The sequence below is a fragment of the Onychomys torridus genome, chromosome 14, assembly GCF_903995425.1.
Source record: "Onychomys torridus chromosome 14, mOncTor1.1, whole genome shotgun sequence".
NCBI lineage: Eukaryota > Metazoa > Chordata > Mammalia > Rodentia > Cricetidae > Onychomys > Onychomys torridus.
The window spans coordinates 70020856-70034831 of record NC_050456.1 but is presented as its reverse complement, the minus strand read 5'-3'; the positions used below and the strand labels follow the sequence as shown (position 1 = coordinate 70034831).

The 13976-nt window shown below is 44.5% G+C and overlaps 1 protein-coding gene across 4 annotated transcripts in view; it reads left to right on the top strand.

Moving 5' to 3' along the window:
* Positions 1-974: 974 nt before the first annotated feature.
* The window catches only part of Btbd7 (BTB domain containing 7), a 102723-nt gene continuing 89721 nt past the window's right edge, over positions 975-13976 (top strand). Inside the window, exon 1 of one of the 4 annotated variants that reach the window (XM_036205842.1) lies at positions 975-1281. The gene's annotated coding sequence lies outside the window, so the exon portion shown is untranslated. Of the gene's footprint in view, positions 1282-1791; positions 1835-13976 lie in introns of those variants that run through there. The other 3 variants (XM_036205841.1, XM_036205839.1, XM_036205840.1) reach the window with 3 other exon arrangements.

Genomic DNA, 13976 nt, shown 5'->3' with positions numbered 1-13976 from the left:
ACATTCATACACAGGACCTGAGTTCAATTCCCAGCAACCACATGGTGGCTCACAAACAATCTATAATGAGATCTGGTGCCCTCTTCTGGCGAGTGTATAAATAAATAAAAATATATTTTTAAAAAATTCATACACATAAAAATAAATCTAACATCATCAAAAAGAAGTGTGACAGTAAACTTGTTTCGGAAAGACTGGGGAAAGACGGAAAACGCAAATCCCTGGAGGACACAGCCTGGATTCTTGTCTTGGCTTGCCCGCTTCCTTAGCTGTAAAAGTGATAATAACGCCTGTCCCAACTACCTCAAAGGGCGGTTTTGGCTTTCAGACATAAACCATGTATTTAACTGTGTTTTGAAAACTGTAGGACATTCCATAAATGTAAGTCGTTTTTGTAACTGCATCGCTGGAATTATCGCAAAATCATAAACAAGAGCTGTTGATGGGAGAGAGCTGGCTCTCCCACGGGGGTACCGTGAGCTTCATCAGCCTAGTTCTTTGTTGTTGAAACTTTACAGTGTCTTATTTTCTCGCCTACTAGGTAACTAGCAAGGTACTACTTATGAAAGTACCAAGACGACAAAATGATTTAGGAAAATCTTGACAAAAAGAAGCCACCAAAACGCAAAGTCAGCCAGGAAGGAGTTTTCCTCCGGATCGCAGTTCTTTTTGAGGCAAGCATCGTATGCCAACAACACCCGGTGGATGGCGGCCGCCGAAAGGAAATGAATCAGTGGAACTGGCTTTCCGGTGCCTAGTGGTGCTTATCCCATTCAGATACAATGAATAATATGCTACAATGCCAGGTTTTGGGCAGGGTGCTGCAACAAGTACCCAGCGCCCCTTCACAGCCGCCTCCGGCCGACTTAGGCAGAAGAATGCGCGCGCACTCGCCTCTGGGCCTGTACCCCTGGGAACGCGCCTCCCAGCGTGCCCCTCCTCCCCCTAACCCGGCGCGCCGACGTCGGGGCACGTGACCGGGGCGTGCCGACAGCGGGGGCGGGCGGGGCCGTCCGGCTCCGCAGAGCGGCGCAGGCGCGCCAGGGCCGCGCCGGAGCGAGCCCCTCCTGCTCCCTGTCGGAGTCAAAATGGCGACAGGGGGAACCTGGAGCAGTCCGGGAGCCTAAGCCACTGACAGGAGCGGGGAGGGCGGCGGCGGCGACGGCTGGAGGAGAATGGCCGCGGGGGCTGGCGCCAGTGCGGACGGCGGCGCTGGGGGCGGCGGCGGCGGAGGCGACGGCAGCGGTCCCAGCAGCAGCCGCGGCGGGAGGAGCCTCCGAGGTGAGTGTCCCTCGGTGGCTGGAGCTGCGGAGCCGCCTCGCTGTCTGGCGCGGTGCGGGACGTCCGGCGGAGGAACGGGCCGTGGCTGGGCGTGGTAGCGCCTCGGCTGAGGCCCGGACGCCGCGGGAGTTGCCGAGGCGCTGGCCAGCCGGCCGTCTAAGGGCCCAGTGCGCCGGCGCGGGACGGGCCGGTCCGAGCGCCCAGAGGGGCGGGCCGGACAGCGCGCGTCCGACCGGGGCCGAGGCAGAGGCGCGGCGCTCGGGGCCATCGGACGCCCCTCCCACCCAGCCACCCCCGCCCTAGTGGCGGCGGGGACGGACTCCCTTGCCCTGGGCTTGGAGGGGCGGGACCCGCCGCACCCTGGACCGGGGAACCCGCTCCCGACGCGGACGCCTGTTTACGGGGTGCGGGGCGGCGCGCGGGTGGGCTTGAGGCCCGAGGGCCGGAGCGTGGGGAGGAGCGGGCCTGGGGCGGGCCGCTCCCCGCGGGCGAAGTGAACTCGTCCGGGGAGAGTGACTATGGGAGGAAGGAAACTGGCGTGGAGCTTTGACAGGTAGGTGGAGAGACAATACGGAGGGAGCGTTTGATGGAGAAGCGGAGGCTGAGCTCCCCCGAGTACTTGGCGAAAGGCGTGCCTTCCCAGCGCCTTCTCTTGGGCTCTGCTGTTTACTCCCTTCCACGCACTCACACTCACTCTCGCACTCTAGGGTGAGAACTTTCTCACCGTCTTAGGAGAAACTCCGAGGAGTGTTGGATCTGCTTTGAACTAGCACAGCGCCTCTTCACATAGCAGCACGCATAATAAGTACTCTGGAGTGGGCCTAATTTACAAGGCAGTCTTGGCTCTCTTTCCTAGCGCACTGTTTCCTCAGCTTAAACATCGCACTGTAATGAGCAAGGAGGCAGTTTTGCAGTTGTTAGCTTTTCCAGCAAACGCTCTCTTTTGTCCCTGAGTAGCTAGCATTCCTGTCTTTTCAAAGATTCCTCACATTGTTAAGTGTGGAAGAAAGACTTGAAGTTCTATGAACCGTACATCCTTAAGAACAGCTGTGATTAGACTTGTCTTGGAATTTCCGAGTCAGAGAAACCTTTAGAAAGTGGGGAAAGTGGAACCTGAAAGGTGAGTTGCCATGGGTCTTAGCTAAGGAAGGGTGAGGCCTGACCTGGAACCCAGGCTCCTGCAGACCCTTTATAGAGGGCGCTCTTTTCACTCCACTCCTGCACTCCCTACTCTTCGTGCATTTCTTTCTTCACCACTGTTCATCCCAATCACTAGGCCTTTGCACAATAAAGTTGAAAGCAGAAATGAGCATGTCTCTCTGAAACCTGGCAGCTACCTCAAAGTAACTGCTGAAGAGGCCACCCCCCCCACACACACACCATATTTATTAAAAATTGACATTTCATTTGAGGTTTTCTTAGGTGCATGACTAGGTTTTCATCAAATTATAGCCTGGCTCATTTTTGCATGAGTTTAGTAAAGCCCACAGGTCAGTATTTTGTTCTGTTAAACTTAACTCCTATAGTGTTCTGTGTTCCAACATGATGAGCGTCTCAGGAAGTCCTTTCTATCTATCTGGCTTTAACTTTAGGATTTAAAACACAGTGGTTTTCCAGATTATACTACCTAGTTTCCTTCTCTCCTTTTGTTGGGCTACAGAATTTTATTTATGGTGTGTCACAGGTCAACTTTCAGAAATATAATAGAAGCAAGTGATTCTGTTTTCATGTTTTAGTCACTGAGCTCAGATTACTCAAGTGATTATTGAAGGTCTGCTTTGTGTTTGAATTATTCCAGAGCTGGGGGAGGAAGTAAAGAAATGTAATATGTAATAGACTTTGCCTCGAGGTTCTTATTGGAAAAAGATGCACTAACATGAGTCTAGAAGCCAATCTAGTGAGTTCTACTAATACAAAGAATGCTGTGGAAGTTCAGGGTAGAGGAAGTTCTAGCAGGGACTTAGGAGTTTAAATAACTTCCTGGGACACTTGGAACTTCAACTGGCCAATGAGTGTTTATATTTACAGAGAGGTTGGAGCAGTTACTTTATGAGAAAAAACAAGTGTATAAACTGGAGATGGCACTGGGAAAGGGGAATAGAAGGAGACAAATGAGCAGACAGTAGAGTTTCTTAGGAAGATGTTTTCCATAGGAAACATTAGACAGACAGAAGGTTATCTCTGTAGAAGGGTTTTAGTGCCAAACTGAGATTTGGATTTTTCTTTTATGCAAGTTATAACAACCCTTTAAAGATGCTGTTTGTTATAAGTTGTCATCCACAGGTTGAGTTAAAAGAAAGCAAGAAAAAAATGAGCCAATAGTATTTGTCTTTTTGCAACTGACTTGATGGTCCATTCATGTTGTACAGTGTCTGAATTTCCTTCTTTTTTGAGGTGGAAGAATTCATTCTAAGTATATACTACATTTTGTTTATTCATCTGTTCTTATACATCTGAGTTGCTTTCATCTTTTGACCACTGTATAATGCTGGTATGAACATAATATAAAAATAACCTGTTCAAGCCATTTCTTTAGTTTATTTTGGGTGTTTATCAAGCTCAAGAAAGTTTACATTTCCACCAATAATGCACAAAGATTATGTCCTGGGGTGTGTGTGTGTGTGTGTGTGTGTGTGAGAGACGGGGTGAAGGGTTTCCCCTCCTTTTATACTAAGCCATTCTAAAGAGTGTGATATGGTATCATTGTGGGGTTTTTTTTTTAATTAAATTTTTTTCATTCATTTTACACACCAATCAAAGATTCCCCTCTTCCCTCCTCCTGCCCCCCCCAGCCTTCCCCTCCCAACCCACCTCTCACTTACCCATAAGAAGGCAAGGCCTCCCCTGGGGAGGCACATCCAATAGAGGCAAGTCCAAGCCCTTCCCCCTGCCTCAAGGCTGTACAAGGTGTCCCATTTTAGGTAGTGGGCTCCAAAAACTCCCGCTCATGCACCAGAGATGGATTCTGATCCTACTGCCAGGGGGTGCTCCCGAGCAGATCAAGCTACACAATTGTCCCACCATATAGAGGGCCTAGTCCAGTCCTATGCAGGCTTCACAGCCATTGATCCAGCTTTCATGTGTTCTCACTAGTTTGGTTTGGTTGTCTCTGCAGGTTTCCTCATCATTATGCACTGATGCACTTGCTCATAGAATCCCTCTTCTCTCTCTTTAACTGGACTTCTGGAGCTCTGCCTGGTGTTTGGTTATGGATCTCTGCATCTGCTTCCATCAGTCATTGGAGAAAGGCTCTGTGATGACAGGGTATATACCGGTCTGATCACTGGGGTAAGCCAGTTCAGATCAGGCACCCTCTTCACTATTTCTAGTAGTCCAAGGTGGGGTCATCCTTAAAGATTCCTGGTCACTTGACTAGCACCGGGTTTCTCTCCATCCCCATGATATCTCCCTCTATCATGGTATCTCTTTCATTGCTTTCCCACTCCATCCCTGTTCCAGCTCAACCATCCCATTCCCTTATGTTCTCATCCCCTATCCCCTGCCCTCCATTGCCCACCCCTCATCCTCAGTTACTCATGGAGATCTCATCTATTTCCCCTTCCCAGGGCGATCCATGCATCCCCCTGTGGGTCTTCCTTGTTAGCTAGTTTCTATGGAGTTGTGGGTTGTTGTCTGATTATCCTTTGCTTTACATATAATATCCACTTATGAGTGAGTACATACCATGTTTGTCCTTCTGAGTCTGGGTTATCTCACTCAGGATGATATTTTCTAGTTCCATCCATTTGCCTGCAAATTTCATGCTGTCACTGTTTTTCTCTGCTGAGTAGTACTCCATTGTGTATATGTACCACATTTTATTAATCCATTCTTTAGTTGACAGGCTTTTAGGTTTCCAGGTTCTGGCTATTATGAATAGTATCATTGTGTTTTAACTTGAATTTAATTAATGGTTAGTGGTGAGTATCTTTCCTCTACGTAATGCATTTTGTCACCTCATCTGCCCCTTTGGATTTTTTTGAGAGAGGTTTTGAATCCCAGGCTAGCATTAAAATGCTTAACTTTACTAGTGCTGGAGACATGCTCAGCTCCTTTGCCTGTTTCTAGGCTGTTTTAATATCTGCTTTGTAGTCAAGATTTAAAATCAACAAACATGATCCTCTGCATTGTTCTTTTTTATGATTGTTTTGCAGTGGGATCTATTGAGATGCTATAGACATTTAGAATAGATTTTTCTAATGAAAACTATTGGGATTTTGTTGTTTTATTAAATATGTAAGTTGCTTTGGGTATTATTAACTTTTTGCACTTATTTGTTGTGTGTGTATGATTGTGTGTATAAGACTGTAACTGCACATGTGTGTCAGTGTTCTTGTGTACCTGTGGAAGCCAGAGCAACTTGTGGAAATTGGGTCTTTCTTTCCCACTTTGTGAGTTCTGGCTATCAAGCTTAGGTCCTCAGGCTTGGCAGCGATAACTTTTACCCTCCATGACCCAGTCTTTACTTTTTTGTGTGTGTGGAGGGTGTCAAGATAGGGTTTCACTGTGTACCCCTAGCCTCCTGGAACTCACTCTGTATACCAGGCTAGCCTTGAACTCCTGAATCTACCTCCTGAGTGCTGGACCTAAAGGCATAGCCACCACCGTCCAGCTTATCTTAGCATTTTAACAACATTAAATCTTCGATTTGAGTTTCAGCAGTGTTCTTCCTTCCCTTCCTCTTCTCCCCCTTCCCCCTTTTCTCTGTCAGGGTCTTATGTAGCCCAGACAGTCCCTGAACTCCTGATATCTGTCTCTAGCCTGGCAAGTGCTGGAGTTACAGGTATGCTTATGCTCAGCTTTTCTCCTTCTTCCCCACAGGCCATGCTTACATCTCTTGTTTCACACATGTAATGATGAAATAAGTGCTTTCAGCAGTGGTTTTCAATCTTCAATGTCAAAGTCTCTCATCAAGTTGGTGTTTATTCCCAAGTATTTTATTCTTTTTGATGCTGTTGTTTATTTGTTTGTTTTGTTTTGCTTTGAGACAGGGCTTTCCCATGTAGCCCTGGATGGCTTATAACTTGCCATGTAGATCAGACCAGGCTGGCCTTGAACTTGTGGTGTGATCCTTCTGCCTTCACCTCCCACGTGCAGGAATTCTAGTCTAAACCATCATACCAGGCTCATTTTGGATTATTGTTAGTATATAAAAATACATCTCGGGGCTGGACAAATGGCTCAAAAGTTAAGAGCACTGGCTGTTCTTCCAAAGGTCCTGAGTTCAATTCCCAGCACCCACATGATGGCTCACAACCATCTACATGAGATCTAGTGCCCTCTTCTGGGTGTGCAGGCAAAACACTGTATACATAATAAATAAATAAATCTTTAAAAAATATAAATAAATAAAAATACATCTCACTTTTAATGATTTTTGTGTTTTGTATCTTTGTTGTGTTTATCCTAACATGTTCTTTTTGGGGTGGGGGGAATGTATAATTCTTTTCTGCCAATAAGATCAAGTCATCTAAAAGCAGTCAGTTTACATCTTTTTTTTTCCTTCCCATTTGAATGCCTTTCACTTAGTCTTTGTCTTAGTGCTCAACTAGGGTTCTTAGTACTTGTGTTGACTAGAAGTGGTGGAAGTGGCCCTACTTAGATTGTTGTGGATCTTAGAGGGAAAGTTTTCAGTCTTTACCATTGAGACACACACACACACACACACACACACACACACACACACACAAACACACACACGTCTCATGTAGCCCAGACTCCACTGAGAAAAAAGTTAGCACAAGTTTTTTGTGTGCAGCATTTATTATGTGAGTTAGTCTTTTTGTTTTGTTTTTTGTTTTTCGAGACAGGTTTTCTCTGTGTAGCTTTGTGCCTTTCCTGGATCTCACTCTGTAGACCAGGCTGGCCTTGAACTCACAGAGATCCACCGCCTGGCGAGTTAGTCTTCTTATAGTCTAGATTTATTATTTGAGCTGGTATATTTTTTTTAAAAAATGTGGGTTCTGCAAGAGTGTCTATCCTGGTAAATGAGAAAATTGTAGTGTCATTGGCAGACCGATATGGCAGTACTGGGTTTATTTGCATGATTGTTGTAGTTTTGAGCCAGGGTCTTGCTGTGTACACCAGACTGTCCTGGAACTCACTGTGTAATCCAGCTGGCCTCTAACTAGTAAAGGCCTCTAACTAACCCCTTCCTCGGCCTCCCAAGTGCTGGGATTATTGGTGCAAGCCACTGTCAAACTTATTTGTGAAACATTAAAAACCACTTTCATGTGTGTTTGTTCTGTAATAAAACACTGATTTTGGACACCAAACCTCTGTTTACAGTCTGACTATAGTCTTATGATTTTTTTATTTTTGATGGCATCACGTTGTTACCCAGGCTGCTCTTGAACTATTAGGCAAAAGTGATCTTCCTGTTTCAGCCTCCCCAGTAGCTGAGATTATAAATACACACCACTGTACCAGACTTTTATCACTTCATGATCACAAGTAAGTTGCCTAATCTGTTTGAAGGTTAATTTTCTCTCTTGTTATAAAAGAAATAGGGGCCAGCAAGATGGCTTAGCAGATAAAAACACTTGCTACTAAGCCTGATGACTTGAGTTTGATGAGGATCCCTGAGATCCTCATGGTGGAAGAAGAGAACTGATTCCCACCAGCTGTCCTCTGACCCCAACGTGTATTGTGAAGAGCAGGAATACATATACATATGTTGCACGAATCCTAATTGGTCTTATAATAAAAACCCAGAGCCAGATATTGGGGTAAATGCTGAAAGATCAGAGGAAACAAGCCACAGCCACTTCTTACCTCTGCAGCCAAAAGGGAAGATCCTGTCTCTGTAAATCCTCAGACTGAATGTTCCTGAGTCCTCAGCCAAGAAGACTTTGAGTTCCTGTCTCCTACCGCCTTATATGTCTTTCTCCGCCCAGCCATATCACTTCCTGTCTCAGCCTTCCTATTGCTGGGATTAATGGCGTGTGTGCTTCCCAAATACTGGTAGCAGAAGAATGAGATCTCAAGTTCTGGGATTAAAGGTATATGCCACCACTGCCTCGCTCTGCTTCTCTTTTAGACTGAATTAATCTCCTGTAGTCTAGGGTAGCTTTGAACTCACAGAGATCCAGACCTACCTCCCGAGTGCTAGGATTAAAGATGTGTGCCACCACTGCCTGACCTCTGTGTTTAATCTAGTGACTGGCTCTGTCCTCTGATCTTCAGACAAATTTTATTTGTTAGAGTACAAATTATCACCACGTATACATACAATTTTTTTATAGGGCTGGATATGGTGGCATACACCTGTAATCAGGAGGCAGAGGCAGGCAGATGTCTATAATCTACAAGCTAGCTCTGGTCTGCATAGTAAGTTCCTAGCCAACCAAGGCTGCATAGTGAGATCCTATCTCAAGAAACATAACAAACAAAAAATTATAGAATGCTCCTGCCTAGGTTTTCCACTTGTGTGGATTTTAAATCCTGTCATATTCTTTTTCCATTCCTCTCCTTACCAGTCTGGACTATTGTTGAATAGACTCTAACTAAAGCTGTGCTACTTTTTCTTTTCCCTTACTCTTCCCTATCTCTGGCTATTTTTAAAATTTATTTTTAATTATGTGTATGTGTGTCTATGGGCATATGTGCACACGAGTGCAGGTACCAACAAAGGCCATAGATATCAGATCCCAATGGAGCTGGAATTACAGGTGGTTGAGAGCCAACTTCATGTACTTAATCACTGAGCCTTCTCTCCAACCATTGACTATTCTTGATAATACTTCCTCAGTTGTACTCCTGGAAAACCTAATAGTAGTATCTTTCTACTTAAAAAAAAAAAAAAATCTGGCGGGGGTGGTAGTGGCACACGCCTTTAATCCCAGTACTTGGGAGGCGGAGGCAGGCAGATCTCAGTGAGTTTGAGGCTAGCCTGGTCTACAAAGAGAGTTCCAGGACAGTCAAGACTGTTCGTTACACATGGAAACCCTATCTCAAAAAGCCAAAAAATAAAAATAAAAAATGTTAACTATATCTTGTCTTGTGGGATAAAGGCCAAACTCAGAAAAAAGAGTGCAGGGTGTATCTGATCTTACATTTCCCATGACTCCAGCTGAACCAAGCTGTTTATTTCCTGTGCTTCTGTCTGTGGTTTTCATGTGTTTATCCAAGTGCTTAGAGTTTCCTTATTCTTTGTCATCAACTCTGTTAGCTGCCCATCATCTATCTCCTTTCCTGACAAATATGCTTTTATTCATAAATATAGAACACTTAGAGATGATTCATCACCAACTCCAGGGTTAGGTTTTGATTGGTCTAAGCCAGTCAGCTCATTGCATTCCCCTGTAATCTGTTACCTGTCCCAGTCAGGTTGAACTGAAGAAGACAGACTATTTCTGGAGAAAATGGTTCTCTCCCTTGGTGTTCAAAACCTAGAGGACATGAGGCTCCTGTTGCTGCTGGCAGTTGTCCTCTAACCACAGGGGTAAAACACCCCTAAAGATGTTAGGTCAGAGGTAGAGGGGCTCTTGAGTCCTTGATGGCATCATTTAGTCATTGTTTGTTTATATATGTATGTATTATGGGTGTTTTGACTACATGTTGTATACTACATAAATGCATGGGCCAGAAGAGGACTTGGAATCCTCTGGAACTGGAGTTGGTTAACCATGTGGGTTCTGAGAACCAAACCTAGCTCCTCTGGAAAAGCAGCATGTGAGTGCTCTTAACCACTAAGCCATCTCTTCAGCCACAAATTTCTTGTTTAAACCAGCTCCTTGGAATTAAAAAAATGTTCTGGTTGGTACAGTGCTCTCTATTCTGAAGGTCTAGTTATGTTACCTCTACTAACAGTTACCAACTCTGTTGGCACTTTAGACCTCTCTCCCATCCATATCATAGCATATTATAATCAGTCACTTGGTGTGTCTGACTTTAAATCAAAGTATACAGAATGTAATGTAGTGTCTGTTCCTAATAGACATCCAGCAAGTAACCTGATAGGATAAAATAACATGACTATATTAGTACTGTGTAAGCAAGTTTAAAATAAATGTAAGGTGTGTTATTATCTTTAAGTCAAGGTAAAATGGAAAATTTAGACTAGACATTGTTTGCTGGCTCTTAATTATTACCTGGAATTTATATTTTGAGACAATTACTCTGTAATCGAGGCTGGTCATGAATTCATGGCAGTCCTTTTGCCATCCTCCCCTAAATGCTGGAATTACCTATGTGAGCTACTATGATTGGATAGATATTTTCACTTAGATAGAAAATGTGGGGTTTTCTATCAGCAGTTAAAAGCAAGTACAGAGGACTGGAGTTGGGTTCCCAGCACCCACATCAGGCAACTTACTACTACCTGTAACTCCAGTTCCTAGGATCTGATGCCCTCTTCTGGCTACTGCAGGCACCCACATACACATGCACACATCCACACACAGACACACAATGATTTAAAAATAAAATAAATCATAGAGAGAGAATCATCTCTCATGTCTCTTTTAAAAAAGAAAATATGGGGCTGGAGAGATGGCTCAGAGGTTAAGAGCACTTGTTGTTCTTCCAGAAGTCCTGAGTTCAATACCCAGCAACCACATGGTAGCTCACAACCATGTGTAATGAGATATGGTACCCTCTTCTGGCCTGCAGGGATACATGCAGGCAGAATACTATATGTATAATACAAAAATAAATCTTTTTTTAAAAGGTGGATCTCATGTTGTCATAGTCCCTTCTGGAAGGAGCAGTATTAAATTGTACTATTATTGTACTATTCTTTCCTTTTTTTAAGAGGGAGACTTATATGCCAGAACTAACTTCAGATATATTGTGTATATGTGCTTGTATATGTGTCCACGTGTTTGTACACATGCATGTGGATGAAGCCCAGAGAACAGCTTCAGGTGTTGTTCCATAAAGATGTTGTTCCTTGTTTGAGACAGTCTTTCATCAGTTGAGATCTCAACAATTAAGCTAAATTGGTTGGCCATCAAGTCCTGAGCATCTGCCTGTCTCAGCATTTTTAGCACTGAGATTAAAAGCATAGTCCATCACACCTGGCTTTTTTTTTTTTTTTTTAAATAAACATAGGTGGGGAGATTGAAGTCAGGTCCTTTCTGACTGAGTCATCTCCCTAGTCTCTATTGTGTAATATATATATATATATATAAATTCTTTGTTGATTCTTTGGGAATTTGACATCATGTACCCCAGTCCTGCTCACCTCCAAGTCCCTCCATATGCCCCTCCCCCTTCAGTGTCCCCACCCCAGAATAAACCCCCTCCAAAAAAATTAATTAAAAACAGAACAAACAAAAAAACCTACATTGCTCCTTAGTCTTTCCTGCCTCTCCAACACTTCTTCATCCTTCCTAGTGGTATTGGGAGCTGCAGTGTGTCATACACAACTTTTGTCCAATCAGCCCCATCCACAAATGTTCATTGCAGTGAATCATTGGTCTGGTTTAAGGCTTGATGATGGCACACACACCATTACTGGACCCTCACTGAAACTCCTCTCAGATATCCTGCTGTTGCTCCGAGTCATGGAGATCCTCTGGGTATCATTTCAGCAGCACCAGCCCCTTCATGCCAGCAGGTCATAGATGAGGTAGATGTTAGGGTGGGCCAACCAAAGTCCCAGGATGTGGGTCTGGGTGGTAGCTAAGCTGGTCAGTCCAGGCTGCTAGGACTACCACCCCCTTAGGCAAGGGGCAAAGACAGCTCTCCTAAGCCTTTGCCATCAGGCCACCTCTCCCATGCCTGTGGTAAGGATTAGAGGTAGGGGTGGCTCTCCTTCTACAGTGACCAGGGAGGGACAAGGCAAGCTATCTGAGGGTCAGTGAAGGATGGGGCCAGCTCAGTGCCACCCTGGGATTTCAGTGGGTGTGTTTCCTATGGCCCCCAATGGTAACTCGGCCAATGGACATCAACACAGAACCCAGATGCAGCAGGACCATGGACCCAGACATGGCCCTTAGCAGTAATTTGGGCTGGACATCACCATGACCCCAGGCAGCAGCGCAGTATGGCCCCAGAGCAGCATGGTCCTCAGTATTGTGTCTGGGTTTTTTCTGGTTTTGTTTTTAATGTTTAAAAAAAAAAAAGTTTTTAAAAAAAATTGCCAAAATATTTACATATACTTATGAAGTACAGTGTAAAGTTTTGATTTATATATACATTGGATAATATGTGTTTTGAAATTGTATTTAGGTCTGTTCTAGCTAGGATTATTTATGAGTTGTGTTTTAGAGAATTTTATGATATGCTTTATAAGACTTAAATATTCTTACCTAGACTTTCCCAAATTATTTTTTGCTTGCTTGAGACTTGCTGTGGATATCGCTCTGTGTAAATAAAGTTCTGATTGGCCGGTGGTCAGGAAGGAAATATAGGCGGGACAAGGGAGAAGAGAATTCTGGGATGTAGAAGGCTGGGGAGAGACACCGCCAGCCGCCGCCTTGAGAAGCAATGTGTAAAGACACTGGTAAGCCACAAGCTATGTGGCAAAGTATAGACTAACAGAAATGGGTTAATTTAAGATAGAAGAAGTAGATAACAAGAAGCCTGCCACGGCCATACAGTTTGTAAGCAATATAAATTTCTGTGTGCTTTCTTGGTTGGGTCTGAGCGACTGTGAGACTGGCACATGGCAGGTAAGAGAGATTTGTCCTGACTGGGCCAGGCAGGAAAACTCCAACTACAGAGACTAAGCATGAAAATTTTTCTTGCAAGCAAAATGCTTTGGGCAGATCTAGATAAGTTTGTGTCAAATGTTAGCAACTGTTAATAATAGAGAAGTTTCATTAAGTAAAACTGTTGACTACTTTTCTTTGGGTTTTTTGTTGTTTTGTTTTTGTTTTTGTTTTTCGAGACAGGGTTTCTTTGTGTAGCTTTGCGCCTTTCCTGGATCTCGCTCTGTAGACCAGGCTGGCCTCAAACTGACAGAGATCCACCTGCCTCTGCCTCCCGAGTGCTGGGATTAAAGGTGTGCGCCGCCGCTGCCACTGCCGCCACCCGGCTTTGATTGCTTTTCTTTTTTTTTTTTTGAGCTGAGGATCGAACACAGGGCCTTGCGCTTGCTAGGCAAGTGCTCTACCACTGAGCTAAATCCCCAACCCTGAAACAGCCACCTACATAGGACTTTTCTGGCACCATGAAGCCTAGCTGGTAGGGAAGACGCTTCAGCTCAGCTCCAGCCTGATTTCTCCCTATCCTTTGACTAAAGTATTCTATATCTGTGGAGGGTATCATTGTTTTTTCAATAAGCTTATAGAGTAGATGTCTGTATGGCTTTTTCATATAGCTATAGTTTTTTGGTCCCTGTCTTTCCGCTTGCCTCCCTAGGTAGACTTCTATACTCCCAGTATTTCCCCCTTCCACTTTATGTCCAATGTGTTCCATTCCTAGTCCCTCCCTCTAATGGCCCCTTTCAAGATTTTGGCCTTTACCAGCACACAGTACTATTAATCACACTACTGTAAAAATGTGTAGCTAGGATCCACATATGAGAGAGAATAGGCAATACTTGTTTTTCTGGGCCTTTGTTACTTCATTCAGTATTCCGGTTCCATCCATTTTCCTGCAGTTTGGTTTTGGTTTTGGTTTTTTCCCAGACAAGTGTTTCTCTGTGTAACCCTGGCTGTCCTGGAATTCACTATGTAGACCAGGCTGCTCTCAAACTCAGATCCAGCTTCTTCTGTTTCTTGCTGGAATTAAAGACATGTGCCTGG